Below are 20,363 nucleotides of genomic sequence, written 5' to 3'. Positions count from 1 at the left end.
TTAAGTCAACATTACTTAATTTAAGCTCAAGGATGTACTCTTGAAATTAAATTGAAATAAAAAAACACGGTGTATACAGGGTACAGTCAGCATCAGTAGCAAAAACAACACGCGTAAATTATCTGCCACCGTGGAATACTTGTCCAAATAGGGATATAAGTATACCTATGTACTGTTCGCGGTCAAAAGTATCTGTCGCAGTCTAATTGTTATATATAGAGAGATATATCTCTTTTCGTTAAGCTATTAGAAAAAGGTACTTTTAGTACGCGTAGTCTGATCCGTTTTGATGCTGACTATACCAAACGATATTTTATAAGATTTTATTTGATCACTGTAATAATATTTATGTACAGTCGCCGTCAGATATATCGGAGCGGCAAAGGTTCTCAGAAATATCTGAACACGCCTCTATTGTCACAGCGTTAGAGTACGTGTTCAAATATTTTTGAGCACTGGACGAGTATATAAATTACAGATTTCTAGTTCATATAGGGTCTCTGAGCTAAGCGTTTACATACAAATCTTCTACTTGCTCTATATTCTTTTTATAACAATTTTTAGCAACGAATACTAGTTTTCTTTGCAAAAAATTGTTATACAAAATAAAAATTCTATGTTCACGCTAAGTTTCATGTACTTTAAGCATGTCGTCTTAAAATGAGAGCGTAACTTCGATTGTATGGGAGCAGCTTATTATTGGCGGTGGGTTCGTGTGACTCTTAAGACGAAAGGGGACGAAGTCAGGTGACCGCTTCTCCATACAAATGTAGTCTCCATTTTTCTTCTTTTCTTTTCCTTTTCTCATTTTATTAGCATTATAGATAATATTTTTACTCAATTTGATGAATAGCAGCTAGTCCCTTCGTTTTTTTCTGGTTTTTTATTTTTTTAAGAGTTGGAGCAATAAAAATTTTTTATGTCATTTATTTTTCGCTCCTAACTCTTACATTATTAAAAAAAAAAACGAAAAAAAGTCAATATTTTCCCTATGGTCTATATGGGAGGAAAATGGGGATGACGTTTGCATCGAGAAACGGTCATCCACTAACTTCTTAAGATCCTAAGGGGATAGTTTTGACTAAACTAGAATACGGCGGTAAAAACTTCTCGGCATACACCCTGTCCGAACTCAGATATCGACGTCCGGGTCAGACAGCAGGCTGAGAATTAGCCTTTAGGGTTCCGAAGCCAAAATGTCATGCCAGCAACAGAATCCTTATTACTATGCCGCTTAACACCTATTTAATACAATGTTAGAACAGACAAGAAATATAGACACTTGATAACCAACGTCAATATCTCCTCATAAATGCAGGCAGTTTTTGTAGTATACTTATAATATGAAATAATGTCTATTTCATTCATTGAATTCTACTAAATACATAAGCATTCAAAGGCAAATTAGCTTAATCACTAATACGTATGTATAAAAACTGGCTAAGAGTTTTCAAAAATATTTACATTAAGTATCAAAACATAAATTATCAACCCCTTGTTATTTTTTAAAGACCATTTCAATGACACTACACCACACTAACGAAGCGTATCATGCATTCTGACTTTATGTTCATGAGTTCCTGAAAAAAGTTTTTTCTGCTTTTTATTTTATCACTTTGTCAGAGTGTTTTGGTACTAAGCTAAATCGCAGAGTGTAAAGTAAAAAAAGTAAAATTAAAATAAAAACAAATAAAAATACGTTTCTTGTTACCCATTGATTTTACAAGCAATAAAATAGTACATTACGATACAAGTGCGAAAAATAGGAAATTCGAAACGAGTGGCGATAAATTAAAACACGACCGAAGGGAGTGTTTTAAATCGTCACGAGTTGCGAATTACCTATTCGCACATGTATCGTACAACGTTTTACAGTACATATGGCCCTTTAAATGTTCGACACAGTAACATAATATGCTACTTCTCGCACTAGTGCTATAAAGTAGCCCCATATGTACTGTAAATAAATATTGTGTGTAAATCTCAAACTACATCAAAATCATATCTACCACCCTCTGATATAACTTAACAAAATAGAGATATGTTTTTATTCTGTACGTACGATTAGGACAATCAAACTGTTGCAGATACTTTTAGATAAACATAGTTTATTTTTCAAGAGAAGCGCTGGTGGCCTAGCACTAAGAGCGTGTGACTTTCAATCCGAAGGTCGCGGGTTCAAACCCCGCCTAGTGCCAATGAGTTTTTCGGAATTTATGCACGAAATATCATTTGATATATGCCAGTAGCTTTTCGGTGAAGGAAAACATCGTGAGGAAACCGGACTAATCCCAATAAGACCTAGTTTACCCTCTGGGTTGGAAGGTCAGATGGCAGTCGCTTTCGTTAAAACTGGCGCACACGCCAATTCTGGGGATTATGGGAGCCTGGGGTCCGCTTGACAACTAATCCTCAGAGAGGAAGTGTCTTATAACTAACATGCATTAAATAAAAAAATACAATTTAAATTAGTATGCATTAAAAAATCATAAAATACATAATATAGTAGGTTTGTAGATAACTGGCCTCGATTATTGATTTGAATTCAGAATTATCGCCCTGCTAAATGAATAAAGATCTGCAGGTGGCCATTCGGGGGGTGGCAGGCATTACGGGTAGTTGATTTATAATCTTGCAAAAAGAAAAAAATATATATATAATATCAGAAATCTACGTCTGCGTTTTTATTCCCCACCACAAATATCCGTATCCCTCGTTACAGTACTTTCTCATATAAAATCGAGTACTCGCTTGCTAATGCAGGACGTTATACTTAATTACCAAACACCCTTATCTATGATATAATCGCTTTAAACGGAAACTGTCGAGATATACTTGGAAAAGTATTTGAGGATGACAGATACTTTTGGTGTGTTATTTTAAGGGGTGTACCGAAAGAAACTGTAAACTTCAAATGAAAAAAAAACGAATGCGATTGAGAATAAACTAAGGTTTTTAGAATAGTTACAATAAAAAAAATTGTGTGTTAATTTATTTATTTATTATTTGATCTGTAGGAGTGATAGGCAGCTTCTTCCTAGCGCATTCAGTGGCAGCTTTTTACGGACCCGTTTTTCATATTTGCCTGCATCAGCCCATCACCTGCAGGAATTGTTAATGTTTTTTGGCTTTCATTCTTCTCTTTTAATACACTTTTGAATTGAGCCAAATAATAGTTGAGAGAACGGCACTGCAGGACGTTTGGAGCTTTTACTCTATTCTATGTCAAATTGTATGATTTTCGACTTAGCCTAGAATTAAGTAACACAATTTTTCCGTGACTTTAGTTATCCTAACCTTCGTACGAAGAACTGAACTGACGTTCATCGTAGTTCGTTGCACTTTAGCCGCATATCTACCCCAGTTTTTACGATAATTATGACATTCGTTTTCGCAAATTCTATTATCTTTGTGATGGGCCCAGGATCACTTGTTCCCAAAGATCTACCGCTTTGAAGCCTCTCTATGAGAGACAACATACTAAATTAGTTATTTATTACGAAATACACAAAACTTCAAGGTAATTTTAAGTGTTTCGAAATCAGGCATGTAGGATGTTGCAAAATTTCTTACTATTTGGAAAATACCACTTTTCAGCGATCTCTTCTAATTGCCAGTGTAAAGTCGAACAGCGTTAAACCAAAATTATTTATATTGAAATATATAATATAATAATAAGACATTCTATTGCGGTAAGAAAGCCGTAGTCATCTTGCGTAGAAACAAAATTACAATGGCTTGAATTTACAGTTTTTTTTTTCGGTACAGGCCTTATACGCTACTTTTAATGCTGACAGTACTTACTGAACGACAGGTTAAAAATAACGACAAAAATATGACATTCCTTGAGTACTCTATGGGTACGGAACTCTAAAGCAGTTAATTTACAAGAAGTCATGAATGTACAATACAACTATGTAAGTACCTAATTTGTGATTGAAACCGGCAGGCCCGTTTGGAGCATTCTCGGCTTATCGTTATCGGCGTAACACGACTTCGGCAATTACCCCCCATTCAAGTTCCTTTGTTGCTAGTGCCGCAAAAGGCCACTAAATAATTACATGTAACAAAATACAAAAGCCCTAACAAAGGCGTAAAGGGATTAGCAGAATACCCTTCACCGATACCCAAATATTTAAGTCACTTACAAGGAAAGTGGTGCAGGTTCCGAGGTTGACCCGCCAAGTTAATCCGTTGGCATTACGTAGAAGAATCGCACCTACAACCTCAACAACCCGTGTCTCTCGTGTATTTTTTGCTAAGTCTTAAAGGCTCAACCCCCAAGATTGGGAAAAAACACTAGTTAACTAGTAGGGAAAAAAACGGTCGTTTCGAACGGTAATAATACTTCAGCCTACATACGTCCCACTGCTGGGCACAGGCCTCCTCTCATGTTCGTGAGGGCTGTAGTCCCCACGCTAGCCCAATGCGGTGCGGTGCGGTGTGGTGCGGTTCGAACGGTAATATTAATTTGAAATTTTCTGTAATGACTTAGTGACTATTTATTTATTTTTATGACTTATTATTTATTTAAAAACGTTACGCGGGGTCAGGAGCTTTAAGATTTGGATTTTAATTCCATTTTCATTTTATTTATTTCATCATGTGTTTACAGATTTTCACTTAAATGCTTCCACGATATAGGTACAATTAAACATTTAAAACTAAATAATTGTACAAAACGGAGATAGAATAGACACATGGACAAAATAGAGGGGAGATAACAGTTATTACTATAATATCAGATATTATTAATTAATTAATTAACCCAAAACAATTTATTTTGATAAAATATATTTTACAGTTCAAATTAAAATTAAAATACATGTCCACATCTAAAACTTCAAAAGACAAATAAATTACAATAAAATTAAACAACATGTCAAAACCAGAAAAAATATAAAGAATACATCGGAATCAATACCTAAACATAAAATTAAAACTAATAATATAATTAATTAATTAACTAAATCAGACATATAAATGATTATACGGATATAACTAGAATACATGTTAGTATTAATATATCAAAAAAAAAACATACCTGTTGACTATGCAGAATCTAAAACAGGCATGATAGCTTTTTGGTGGTGTTTGAACCCAACTATTGGCCGTTTGATCATTTAAAAGTTCCGTGGCATTTAAAAGCGTAGTCCTGGTATCTATCACAGTGTAAACTATATAAAAAGTAAGTAATTACAATTACACCACTTTTAAATATTAAACTAATCGTGCCCGCCTGAGTTTCGGCCGGTGTCACCAATTCCGATAGAAATAAATAATTAGTAGCCCCCTTTCACGGGGTTATTATCAATTATATGTAATTCGAAAATTGTCTGTGTACCGAACCTGCGTTTAAGCAAGTCTGTTCAAACAAGTAGCGTTCAAAATTTGACCTGAAGGCTTCGACATTGTTACTGCCAAGAATGCAATGCCAAGCACATAAGTGCAAACTTAGCGTGGCCGGAGTCTAACTAAGCCTTTTGTTCAAATACCCTTTTGTAACAACGCGCTCTTAAAACTAATGGACCATTTTACGATGTATGCATATACCTAAATACATATAATGCCTATAATAATTATTATTATAAATCAAAAATTTATACACAAATATATATATATATATATATATATACATATTTATATTCAAATTAGTTAAAATATAGTACATTGTTCAACGAGGGGGGTAAAAGAGATTTTGGATACGAGGATGGTACTTAAAGACCCGAGTTTGCAATATAACTCTTATCCTCGGAGTTACACACAATGTTTTTCATCACACTTGTGAAGAAAAAAATAAATATTAAGCGAAATAATTCTTAAATATGGTGACATTTCAAACATTCGGCCGTCGTATAGCCGGCATTCAGCCACGATTTGTGTAAAACTATTCTAAACGGCTACTAAATTAATCAAATTGAATACTTTTAATAAAAGCGATAAAAATAAATTATAAAAGTACCAGCCAACCTACTTGGTTGGTATGAATTAGTCCCTTTTTTCACGATCCATAACTCCCGTGGAAAAAATATAGGCCTTTGTCCTTCAGTACACCTGCATGAAATAAGATCTTTTTCGAGCAAAAGTGATGAAAAATACTTTTTCTACTCGTCGACTGTAATGGTTTCAACCATTACGATTTCGTATATAATTGCGTACTTTTCACGTATGGGCTATACTATTCTTTCCGATACGCTGTAGGCAACTATGAAAAAAATTACCACTTACATGCCGTCGCGCTCTAATAGAAAAGACTAAACGGGGGACACATCACTATACATTTTCTTTACCCGCTCGAAGGTCTTAATATTTTTTTTTGTAAGTGGTCAGTGTTCATTATACATACACGTTTCTCTAAAAAGTTTTTAATCGATTAGTTTTAACGACTACTACTACTTATACTACTAAGACTATTAAACTAATATAAAGCCATAACATCAAAAAAAATACAAGCCAAAACTCGCTGGGGGTAGATTTACTTAGCTTATCCAGGCATGGCCTTAGCACTATTTGAGCAACTGTATTAAAAATACTATTAAGGTCTACCAAAAGTCACACAAAAGTCAGGTCACAGAAAGATCTACCAAAACTGAGTTTATCACCGCGTATGCGGATACGCGGTGATAAACTCAGTTTTGGTAGATCTTTCTGTGCCAGTAGGTAAAAAAGTATCTTTTTTCCCCGCTGACTAAACTATGGGTTTTGAACCTTAAAGTATTTAGTTTAACTAATTTGAATATACATAGGTATTATTTATTTATTTAATCTTTATAGCAGAATACAGAATAGTACAAATGGCGGGCTTAATTCCTCAAGGCATTCTCTACCAGTCAACCATTGGGCCAAACAGAAATTTACAATTGGTATTGATATTAGTGGTATTAGGTATGTAGTTATTTCATTATATTAGTATTGTGATACTTGTTTTTCTCTGTCTAGTTAATTTTTTAAGCAGATTTGTTTTGATTCCCATTTTGCTATGGTAAGAACCCCCTTTTTTTCATTTGCGAGCCTACCACAATTCTGCCGAATACAACGACGACGTACATGTCAAAAACGGTCCAACCGTTTTGGCTGTAAAACGCGCTCTGACGCAGTCGAGTAAAAACTAAAAACAAAGTTTATAAAATGCAATGTATTCCATGCTTCCATTAGATATTCTATGGAGTCCATATTCATAGTATGGACTATCGTATTTTCACACGGAAATGTATTTTTAGGGTTCCGTAGTCAACTAGGAATCCTTATAGTTTCGCTATGTCCGTCTGTCTGTCTGATGCTTTGCTCCGTAATAGTTAGTACTAGAAAGCTACAATTTGGCAGGGCAATATATAAAACAATAAATCCGACAAAGCGGTACAATATTATCAGAATAACAAATTTTTGGGTACCTCCCCTACATGTAAAATGGGGGTGTTATTTTTTTCGCTTCTAGCCTACACTGTGGCGTATCGTTGGATAGGTCTTTCAAAACGAATAAGGGTCTTCAACAAACATCTTATGTTAAAGTGAATATTTTCGGTAATAATCGCTCCGAACGAAAACAAAATTATAAAAAAATTGAGGAAATAGAGCTTAATAAAGACATTAAATGAAAATTATAGCGGACATGGTCAGTCTCCCCTTCATAGTAATAAGACGTATAGGTACAGCCACAGTTAAAGGTACATTAACTGGGTTTTCAAAGTTATTTGGCATTATTCGTGTAAATAAAGTAAAATGTAAGATACAAATTTCCTCATTCAATTGTTATTTAATATTTAATTTCTCTAAAACAGTTTCATTGACAATATGAGTAGTGCCGTTGACTATTGGCAGTTTTAGACCGAAAAACTAAACAATTAAAAAGTAAGAAGCAATCCTGTTGATTTCTATATTTTAATTAATAAATCATTTTAAAATTACTGCAGTATCTTAAAATATGTGTTTATACTTAAATATTGCAATTTAATGTTTTTCGCTATGGGTAATTATGACTTGATATGCGAAGTCTCCGATTGAAAGTAATTCATGACCATTCGTCTATTATTTTAATTATGTACTGTTTTTCGCAAATTCTCCTTGTCTTCTTGGTTTCCTCGTATTTGATATAAAAAGTAGAGTGTTTAGAGTCTGTGCGGAAAGAAAAGAGTCGTAAAATGTATGGCTTCCCTTACATTCCCTTCCCGGGATTTCGAGTTTCCAAAACGTTCCGCTTGGCGCGCTGTTTCTAAATCCCATAGTAAATGTGACTTAACGCAAACACGTGCTCTAGTAATAAATTCCATTGATCAACTAGCCCCATCACAAATTGCACAAAACCACTGTGTTTTAGTATATTTTAGGGTATACTCATAATAAAAAAAGTGAAACTCACGTTAACATAGGTAATATAACACAATAGTCAAGTAATCTGACTAAGTATTAATGCTAACCTGTACCCCTAGTGTAAATTTAATCGACATCATAACGTGACGAACGCGTTTGCGTTAAGTGTCATTTTGTATAGGATTTTGAGTTTCCAAAACGTCCCGCTTGGCGCGCTCTTTCTAAATCACATACAAAATCATTTCACTTTACTTTATTTGCTAATTTGTATACATTTTATACTTCATTTAGGAAAAATATCGCATTAATTTTCTCTTCAAGATTTGGTTATCATTAGTCATTTCATTTGGTGATCATTCATATTGTTTTGTATTTGATTGAATACAATTTGAAGTGTAGTCGTGATTAACTAGCTAGTACTTGTGTAATTATAGACCTTACTTTTTCATATCATATCATATCATATCATTTATTCCATTGAATCATGTTGATTTGTACATTTTGGTCTTAAATATAGTCAAGTAGGTACATGATACCCTGCTAGGGTGTACAATTTAGGACTTAAAATTATAAATTATAATTTACATTAATTTCTAGAAATAAATAATTAAATGTCAAAGCAAGTATATAAGTATTAAAATATAAATAATTCACGCAGAAGCATATTTACAAAATCATTGTTAATCATCAGTCATACGAAAATAACAATAATTAATCAATAATATCATAAAATTCATAAACAATCATTTTCACACTCCAGACTATTATCATCAAAAAATTCATCCATTGAATAATAACATTTTTCTATTAATATTTCCTTTAAAAAATTTCTTTTTTAGGGTTTAGTATATTTTTATTGGTAAGAGAGATTTTATTATTTAGGGTAATAAAGTATTGTTGGTGGTCATGATATTTGCACCCTTTTATATATAATGTAACTGTAATAGATTGCCTACATTTTAGATAAAAATTGGTTAAAAATGTGTTTGCGTTATGCGACTTACCTGTGGACACCTTGCCATAAAAGACTACAAATAACATAACATGCATATGCATGTAAAGGCTCCAGCAAGCCTTATATTCATGCCCCTTATAGGCATATCTAAACCTTACTAAAATATAATAGTAGAAGATACGTTAGAAGGAATATCTACCCTCACGTGTTATTTATTTGTGATAAGAAATACTATGATGATATTCACAGTGACACATTACAAATAGGTTGCCTAGTAAAATTGCGTACGGACAGCTCTTTTTTTTAAATTAGATGTTATATTAAATGAAAGCTTATTATATATATTTATAATCTAACTGTAATAGGTTGCCTTATTAAAAAGGTGCCTAGATTTTACATAAAAAGTGATTAATTTGGGCAACCATGGATCGGACCAACTTGGCAACACTGTGGAGCTACTGCTACATTAAGAAATCGGCTTCCTACCCTTAAATTCTTGGAAAAAAAATATGTGTCGGGTACTGTCCCTGTCGGTCACTGAGGCCACAACGTTATGAAGATAAGTGTAATAAAGTTTCTCTTGTCGTTGCAAGGTCATTTTAAACGTACATATAGTGATAATATTTCCTTGCTTTAAATACTATCCAATTAAAAGAGATTACTTTTATTTAGACGTTTTTATTTTATTACCTCAGTATTGCGTTTGAGTGCCTGTTATCACGTGTTGTACTTACGTTAAATTTGACCCAATACCAGATTTTCGGTCTGATTAAACTAAAATTCTGCAAGTCTATGTCATTTTGGTGACAATTGCCATTAAGTGAATTTGTCGATGACAGCAGAAAGTGGGCCATAGGAACTCCGAGGAGTTATTTTTGATGCAACTTTTTTGCCAACTGTACTACATTAATACATAGGTACATTAGTACATAGTAGATGAGTGCCCTAAGAAACTTTTCTTAAAAAAAGTTGAATCGAAAATAATATGATAACTGAGCTTCAGTTGGCTTTTGGAAACATAAATGTATCTAATTACGACTTGTATCAATTTCAATCCATGTTTTAGAAAAGATCATATCAAACCTGTGTCTGGTAGGTACATAAATGCGTGTCCTGATGTCCCGTCAGCACGGCGGCTGCTTTGTACCTATTCTATTATTCCGTGATCCGATAAAAAAGGAATAAAGAGTCGCAGCCTAAACGCAGGAATGTTGTAGATTCCGTTTTAGACGGCGCCGGCGCCGGGCGCATTAGTGCCCGCTCGCCATGACAACACTTACACATTAGCCCCTCGCAAGTGAGTCGCTTGGTTTTGATCTTAACTATCCACATCTCTACGTGAGCGAATTTAAACTTAACGCCCCAAATTTATAAGCTTACTTTCAAAACACCCGTCATTTGCTATCTTACCTTTAAACATCATTCGTAAGTAAACAACCTTACTTCGGAACGTAGTAATGAAAACGTAAGAGTAATGAAATTGAATTAGAATACGAGGCGAATTAAGGCCGTTAGGGTTGAAAATGGGTTGGGGACATGTGGTCATTAGCGGAGCAGGCGGACGCCCACTTATCGAATGAACAATTCTTCCAATACGTGTGTACATGTAATATATCAGTCGTTGCGGCTGCCGTCCGTCCGTCCGTCTGTCGCTTCGGCTAATGAATACCGTGCCATTAATTGCAGCTCGCGGGGTCCGAGTACGCCACTCTCCTTTACTTCCCCTGGACATCGAGTAAGGCTCGTAGTGAACGTTACCCAAACAAAAAGGCTGACGAGAATCATTACTTTAAAAAGTTAAGACTTTATTTTTAGGAAAAAAATAATGGGCCCGAGGTAATGTGCCTTAAAACCTTAATTTACTCATTTTATTTAAAATAATATTCATTTATTTTAAAAAAGAAACAAAACTTCATTCAAAACTACGATTCGTTTGTCTCGCCCGGGAATCGAACTGACTTAGGTATTCGATATTTTGGATATTTTGTACGACAGGCAAGTGTCAAGACCTAATATGTCTTGGAAAAAAATTAACATTACTTACAATTAACTGTATCGACTAGAGGAATAAAATAGCGAATGTTATTTTTTTAATTATTAGTCAAGTCAATTTTCACAGGCGAGACAAGCGAAATTAAAAAAAATCTTTGAATGCAGGTTTATTTTTATTTTTAAATAATAAGCTCATGTTTCCTTTAATTAAAATGAGCTAACTTAAGGTTTTAAAGAACTTCCCCTCCAAGGATCATGTTTTTTTCCGCACTGTATATATAAAATTTTATTTATTTCTTACATTGATGTTATTTATATGCGAAAACTGAAGTCACGCATCGCGTTGATGTCTTTTGTTACATTCACTGATTGAGGGGTACTTAATATTTTAGTTCTCTGAGGAGTTGTATAATAAATTATTCCAGTTCAGTTACAAGTAAAATAAAGCATTAACAGTAAAAAGTGTACTATTGTAGTTTCATCTATGAACCTCATTTTAATTATGAAAAAGAATCTAGAAACTACAATATTTAAACTTGTTTTAGAACGTTATATATTTATTTATTTAAATTTTATTACACGGTATAAAATTGAACAAATGGCGTACTTAATGCCTTAAGGCATTCTCTACCAGTCAATCATCGAGTCAAACAGAAACTTGTAGTTAGTGCAGGATTGTAAATATCGAGATGGAAAAAAAAAATGAATCACTAATCCAGTTACTTATGTAAACAATATAACACACTTGTACACATACACGTACATATAAAGATAGTAATATATACTTACATACATACTATAAATAAATAAATATAGTAATATGCAGATCATTTATCCTTAATATATATACCTGTTCATACTACCTGAGATCATAGCCAAGATAACAGCCATAAACGCCAATCGAAAAGTAATATAATGTAGATGACAGATGACCCATTACATGCAAACAAAAAGCCTCGTGATCATAGTCATATACATTAATATGTATTTACTTTTGGTTTGGAGTCGTTTCCAGGATCTCTAAAAGAGTGTCGTATGCATAATTTTATTGTTAGACCGCAGCGCAGTTTGACTTCTGATCCTTGTAGTAGGTCTTCCAGGCTTGAAGAAACCTGATATTGCCGGGTTGAAAAGTGGTGCCGTTTGCCCGACCACCTTCCTGACAACACTTAATACAAGGATCGGAAGTCAAACAGCGGCCTAACAATTATGCATACGACCCTCTTCTATAGACCCTGGTGTACCAGTATAAAGTCTCATTTAAAGTAAACTTACTCAATTGCTTAGGTAACAATCACTTAAATACTCGTAGTTCACTTAGCAAACCCCGTAAACGAGTAAATAAGTGTTTTATACCTTCTTTTACAGTACATATGGTGCTACTTTACCGCACTAGTGCGAAAATTAGCATATTACGCTACTGTGTCGAACATTTAAAGGGCCATATTTTTTTTTATACTACGTCGGTGACAAACAAGCATACGGCCCGCCTGATGGTAATCAGTCTCCGTAGCCTATGTACGCCTGCAACTCCAGAGGAGTTACATGCGCGTTGCTGACCCTAAAAACCCCCCTCGTTGAGCTCTGGCAACCTTACTCACTTAAAACTACTTTACTTTTACTTACTACTACTACTACTTTACTTTTTTCTGTTTTTACTTTTACTTTTTATGTACTGTAAAACGTTGTACGATACCTGTGCGAATAGGTAATTCGCAACTCGTGTCGATTTAAAACACTCCCTTCGGTCGTGTTTTAATTTATCGCCACTCGTTTCGAATTTCCTATTTTTCGCACTTGTATCGTAATGTACTATTTACTTAACATTGCTGTGACACTAACTACATTTATAAAGGTAAATATTTTGGGTCAATCTTATACAGGTCACTCAGCACCAAACTAAACAAATCATGAAGGTACATTACATATTAGTACCAATAATGTAAGAATAAAAAATAAGCTTTATTTAAATAAATGGGTTTGTCTGTTCAGTGAGAACTGAAATAAACATAAGAACATATTATTATATATTTTCTCAAACATGCAATGAAATATTGATGTTATGTTCCTTATAATAGGCTGCGAAGTATGACGTTTCAGGTGCGGCTAGGACAAAAGGTCGTTAATGGAATTTCATACAAATCTTGCAGGCCTAGGCCGGCAAAGTCCTCTTTATTTTCTTTTTTGTGTTTTATTTCAGGATTTCCTTAAGGGGAACGAAAATTTGATCATTTTTGCACTACGACGCACGGTTTAGGAGATACAGCCCAAAGTAATAATAAAAACCCTAAAAACACAAAAAAAAAAGAAAAAAAAATCGTAATGGCGTGCGTCGTAGCGCCAAAATAATCAATTTTTTCATCATCCTATTTTTATTATTATTTCATTGCATGTTTGTGAAAAGCACTATACGTACCTCGGCGGGAAATATGGGGTTGCCCGCCTCAGACGTATCCATCTTCTATATGTCTTCGGCCAGCAACCCCTTTCGTCCCTGTAGTAATGTACTATTGACGGCCTGTCTGGCCTAGTGGGTAGTGTCCTATGAGGCCGATGGCTTGGGGTTCGAATCCCGGTAAAGGCATTTATTTGTGTGATGAGCACGGGTATTTTTTCATGGATCCTTCCTATATAGATAAGTATGTATTTATCTATTTAAGTATATATTTCATCGCCTCGTACCCATAGTACAAGCTTTTCTTAGTTTGGGGCTAAGTTTAGGATCTGTGTAAGATTGTCCCCAATATTTATTAATTATTTAAATATATACAAGAATCCGTTTTTAATGAAAATGCGTTTGAACCATTAGTCCAAACTAGTTTTCACTAAGAGACTTTGCGACAGCTAGTTTTGTGGCAAATCGCAATGAGTGGCGATACTATTTTAAGTCGACACGAGTTTCGAATTAACTATTCGCAAATGTATTACAATACATATGGCCCTTAAAATTTTCGATATAGTTACGTAATGTGCTAACTATCGCACTAGTGCGGTAAAGTAGCTCCATATGTACTGTAAAATAAGTAACAATATATATTTGACCATTGTGACACATGTGTACCTATATATTTGACCATTTTGATGCTGACTGTAACGACTGAAACTGTAGCCTCGGTTATCACTATCAGTATTGTCATTTACTATGCGTCCGCTGTAAAAGAAAATTAAAGGTACTAAAGGCGCTAATAAGGTCTAATAGTAGTAATAATACTCATACCTATTACATTTTTTATAAAAAAAAAACATATTTGAAAAAGCAGTCGATAAAGCAGTTAAACATCGATAGATTATTAATATGTTGTAACATGACATCGCTATTTTTGTTCGCACATAGACAATTTACGCTCACACTTGAATTTCATTTTTGGTCACACTTTTGAAGTTTGACAGTCGTTCTATACTATCCTATTTCTATGGACTTTACACATATTATTGAATTAATGAATTATTGCTTTTAAGGATTAAAAACTTCTTTCAGTTCACCTTATGGCGCCATCTATACGGGCATAGGGTAACCCTCAGTTCATTACATCTTTCATAGGTGGCGCTACTGTATAAAACCTTTTGATGGAAGTGCGTGCCCGGGAGCGCGGCTATCATGTTTTTTTTGTTCGTTGATAGAAATAAAAATGATTTAATACGTTCCTTCAAACATCATATTGCCGAATTTTAGAAGCAATTTTCATATTTTCTTTTGTACACAATTTGGTACAATTTATTTTAAGTGAATCTTAGATCTTATGATCGTCGATTTTTTGTATGTATTTGTACTTACATAAAATGTAAACGCTATTTGTAACAGTAACTCAAAAATAATTTGATATTTTTTTTGTAAAACTAACTTTTTGCAAAGTGTTATTTGTCACTTAATGGCATCTATCAATAAAGGCAACATCGCCATCAAATAGTACATTACGATACAAGTGCGAAAAATAGGAAATTCGAAACGAGTGGCGTTAAATTAAAAGACGACCGAAGGGAGTGTTTTAAATCGACACGAGTTGCGAATTACCTATTCGCACATGTATCGTACAACGTTTTACAGTACATATGGCCCTTTAAATGTTCGACACAGTAACATAATATGCTACTTCTCGCACTAGTGCTATAAAGTAGCCCCATATGTACTGTAAAAGGCGTTTTGCACTAAGTAACAATAAAAAGATGTTGCAAGTGGACTTGTAACTCTGAAATAAACCGACCTAAAAAAAAAATAGGACATTTAAGTATTTTGAGGGTTAACGCGTGGAGGGTTTAAATGAGGGCTAACGCGTTTATTTCCGCCGCTAGAAGCTAGTGTAGTGTAGATGGAGGTCTTTCAAAATGTCATAATTGATAATACTAACCAAATAATATGTAACACCTTTATATCTGGTTTCTGACATGCAATGAATGATTCTTTAAAAATGTTGTTTATGGAGTTGCAAGTATTTTATTGCGAATTTTCACTTCATATTCATGATTTCTGATTATTAATGCTAAACATTATTAGTGGTTTAAAAAAGTGAGAACTTAAATATTATGCAAAATTTAAACATGTTTAAAAACGGCAAATTTAGGCGGTGATTAGGGTTTATAGTTTCACGACCTTTTTTATTTCTCAAGGCACGGGAACAACTAAAAAAAAATCTATAGGTGCTGACGTGCGCGCGTGTAATAAACCACAATATATTAGACAAGAATATTCTAATCAAATAATTTAACTCGAAGTGACAAACTATGTGACTAACTTACAAAAGTTTTACTACGTTATTTGAATACTTGCTCAACGTAACAATGAAACTGCTCAAATTGTGATAATTTGCTATTCGTAATATATCGGGGTGATTGATTTGATTAATCAATAGTAATTTAGTTTTATAATATTTGTTATTATCTGGCCCTATAATTCATTTTTTTAGTATTTGAAAGCAGATAAGCGCTCTTGACGTGTCTTTTTATTGAAAAATACTTTTGAAATATAAATCACGCCAATATGAAACACATATAAATCGTATACTTACGGTCATTTAAATTATTTTGCTTTCATAATTATTAGTTACTATTTTTTTTTGAAGCAATTTTCAATAAAAAACAGGTTTTTTTTTGAAAATTGCTTTATCTTAAGGTTAAGATTTGCCTTTATTCGAATGTTAAAAAAAAAACGAAATAAAGCAATGATTTGAGGGTTCAAAAGTTTCAAAAAATAAAGACAGTTTTTTATTTGGTTGGTTAACTAATCATTGAGTTTTTTTGCCCGCCTCGACAAAGGACAAATTTCTCGAGATTTCTCGAGCAGAAACCCTAGAGCGGTAATATACTTTTGTGTATATTAGAAAGTATTTTTTTAAAATAAATATAGCAGAATTTTGAGAGCTGTTTTTCGGGACCACCATTTAGAGCCAACTGGTGAGCACAAAAACGGTAGCCCTGATTACATTGCAGTTTTGCCTATAACACAAATAAAAAACTGGGCAAGTGCGAGTCGGACTCGCGCACGAAGGGTTCCGTACCATTATTTATAAAAACGGCAAAAAAAATATGTTTGTTGTATGGGAGCCCCCCTTAAGTATTAATTTTATTCTGTTTTTAGTAATTGTTGGTATAGCGGCAACAGAAATACATCATCTGTGAAAATTTCAACTGTCTAGCTATCACGGTTCATGAGAGACAGCCTGGTGACAGACGGACGGATGGACGGACGGACGGAGAGCGAAGTCTCAAGTAATAGGGTCCCGTTTGACCCGTTGGGTACGGAACACTAAAAATAATGTCTGAATATCTATGCATATGACGCGCAGATTTGCCAAATCTAACGTTTAATAACATGACAGTACGGAAGCCTTGCGAAACTAACTAAATACTACCCGAATTTCATGAAACTCGGAATAAATATAAAGCTAATTAAGCCCGACCTTTTGGTACTATCCCCACCTCCGGCACCCCTCTGGTTCCGGAGATATTCCACTTTTTCTGTTTTTTCGGCATTTCTTCAAAATCTTCAAACTTAATAAATTCATAACTTCCCAACCACTACTCCGATTTTCTTCGTTCTTGTGTTTTCTACTTCTAAAAATTAATCTTCTTTTATATCTGTATCAATTTTAGAAAATTTCATTATACTTTTTGAAAAATCTTCAATAAACACTTTTTGGCCTTTTAAAATTTTCCTCTTAAAAATTTATAACTTAAACATCTTTAGACTTAAATTTTTTGTGATTACTATTTCTAATAGACTTCAATAAGCGTCATCTTTTGTTAGCTGTCATATGTATTAGCGACTTCCCATCGCCAAGATATTTCAATTTTTCTGTTTGAATTTTTAGTTTCAGTATCGCATATTTCCACTCTAGCTTCTATAATCATCAAAAATGAGCTTCGAAAGCCTAACCAATCTGGATCTTTCGGAAAACTTCGGAGATCTCTTCACCACCACACTGCCGGGCCCCCCTGCCCAGCAAGCACGTCCTCCGTCGCCAGTGCGCGACAACATTCATCCGGTGTTGGAGCTGATCGACGAGTTGGCCGGAGATCTGGAATTCGAGTGTAAGCAGATCCTCGAAAACCTGGAGACTACCAAAACCCATCGCAGCATAACCGTCGAGAACAAGCGACAAATTAAAATCTCTGCACAAAATGTCCCGGCAATATTCGCGAGTTACGCCAATCAGATGCGTGCGCAGATCCGGAACATTTTGCTGCAGACACCTACCCCTACAGATCAGTCGTCAAAAGGGGTCCAAACCGACCCTGATGACAGACCTCCTGAGCCAGTACATCAGGACATCGTCAATACAGTGCAAGCGCAACTTGACCAGATTCGCGAGGAGCAGAAGGCCCTTGGCGAACTGGTCAAGAATGCGATCGGTGGAGTGGACTCGGGCAGCTCCGTCGAATCTAGACGCCCGACCTATAGCGAAACTTTGCAAAAACCCGTGCAAACCAAACAGATGACCTACCCCGCACTTGTCGCGACGGTAGAAACAGCGACTACAACAGCTGAGGCCATGGGCACTCTGCGGAGCAGGATCTCGTTCAGAGAACAAAGTTACGCGCCTACTAAGATAAAACCACTCACAAACAAGAAAATCCGCATCGAATTTGAAACTGAAAAACAGCGTGACGAAACGCTGCACAGGCTTACCACCACCACAAACCTAAAAGCCGAGCCGGCCAGGACCCTCTCACCGATGGTGATCTTGAAGGGGATTTATAAGGATACCTCCAGGGACGAACTTATACATATAATATCCTCTCAGAACCCGTCGGTGAAGGAAACCCTGCGCGATGACCAAGGGCTACAGCTGTGTTTCGTCACAAGCAACAGGAACGGAAACCTGTACAACGCGGTGCTTAAGTGCCAGCCTGCTACGTGGAAGGCCATCATGGCACTGGGCAGGATCAACATCGAGCACCAACGTGTTCAGGCATCGGAGCATTCCCCTTTCATGCAATGCCTCAGCTGCCTGCAGTTTGGGCACACCCGTGTCCACTGCAAGGCCAACACTAAACCATGCTCCCACTGTGCTGACCAAACCCATATTTACAAAAATTGCCCTAACAAAAATAACCAACCCAAATGTTACAACTGCCACCAACACAATACTAAATTTAATACAAAGCACGACACCAACCATACAGCTATTGACCATAAATGTCCCCGAATTGCAGCAGTTAAGACTAATATTGAATCCAGAATTAAATACGATTAAATCAGAATGAAATACGGCGTCATTTCAAAATTAATAATCTAGTTCTGCAATAAAAATTTACATTTGTAATTCATTGAACAATATCCTTTTAGTAATTTCATCCAGCAATACATTTTGTAATTTTATTTAGTAATTTCATTTAGTAATGTTTAACATAATACCATCAATTTCATTTCATTTCATTTTATAATAATAGCATTACTTTTATTCCGAGGAAACTCAAATTGATCAACAAATCAATTTAAATCAACTCATACAATTTGCCGGACATATGGTTGCCCGTATCGTAGCGGGGACCATATGTTCATATTTTAGGCCACACTAAAAAGTCAAATTTAAAAATCGAGCAACATTGTTCTTCCGTGATGATGTTGCCAAATTTGGCACCAAATAATCACAAACACATGCCGCATATGTCACCGCGGGCACAGGGTCGCCCGTATCAATAGCGAGGGCCCTGTGTCTACAACTGACACGGAAAACCTTAAAAAAAAAAAAAAAAAAACATGACAGTACGAGTCAAGGTACGCGTCTTCGTGAATGACGTGATCTATATACCTTATTACAGTTATTACGTATAACTACAATGCTTTTTTTGACGTGCAAGTAACTAGTTCAGTTTATTAATTTATTGTAGGTACATAAATTTAAATGAATTTCTTCGCAGATGTATGCAGGTTTCCTCACGACGTTTTTCTTCACCGGAAAGCTAGTGGTAAATATCAAATGATATTTCGTACAAAAGTTTCGGAAAACTAATTGGTACAAGCTAGGATTTGAACCCGCGACCTCCAAATTGTTCGTGACGTCCCCAATTTGCAATGGGCTAGCGTGGGCACTACAGCCCAAGCCCTCTCGCGCATGAGAGGAGGCCTGTGTCCAGCAGTGGGACGTATGTAAGCTGAATTATTATTATTATATTATACATTTAAATGGTGGCAAAAATTACCGCGTTCCTATAATCTCGCCAAACGAGCCAAGCGAAGCGCAAGGGCACTCAATCAGTCACTGACTTACTCACTCACTGACGATCATCAAAATTATTATGGTACTGCCTGAAGTCCTAGAAAGCTGTAATTTGGTATGTAAGCTGGTATTACACAACTCCAGAAAAAAACCTAAAACATGGAAATTTCCCCCCCCCCCCCCCCCTACCTCTTAAGCTAGGGGACCTCGAGCGGAAGTTTGTGAGATTTCCGCTCGATGTATGAGAATTGATATAGGGACTCCTTGTTATAACGAATAAAATACATAATTCAGGATTTTCAATATATCACCCCGTATCATTTATATTAGGAGATGGGCGTTTGTATGGGTTTCCTTAATTTCACGCGTCTTCTTATTAAATATATTACAAATTAAAAAATACGTGCTTCATATGCAAGGTACGAAAAGAAGTGAAATCCCACCAAAAACAT

The 20,363-nt window shown here is 35.2% G+C and overlaps 1 long non-coding RNA gene across 1 annotated transcript in view; it reads right to left on the bottom strand.

Annotated features, from left to right (window-relative positions):
• Positions 1-20,363, bottom strand: part of LOC133518554 (uncharacterized) — a 298,712-nt gene that overhangs the window by 151,478 nt on the left and 126,871 nt on the right. The gene's annotated exons all lie outside the window — the stretch shown is intronic.

This window comes from Cydia pomonella, chromosome 1, assembly GCF_033807575.1.
Source record: "Cydia pomonella isolate Wapato2018A chromosome 1, ilCydPomo1, whole genome shotgun sequence".
In the NCBI taxonomy this organism is placed as follows: domain Eukaryota; kingdom Metazoa; phylum Arthropoda; class Insecta; order Lepidoptera; family Tortricidae; genus Cydia; species Cydia pomonella.
Note: the sequence above shows the minus strand (reverse complement) of the source record. Positions and strands in the feature narration are given on the sequence as shown.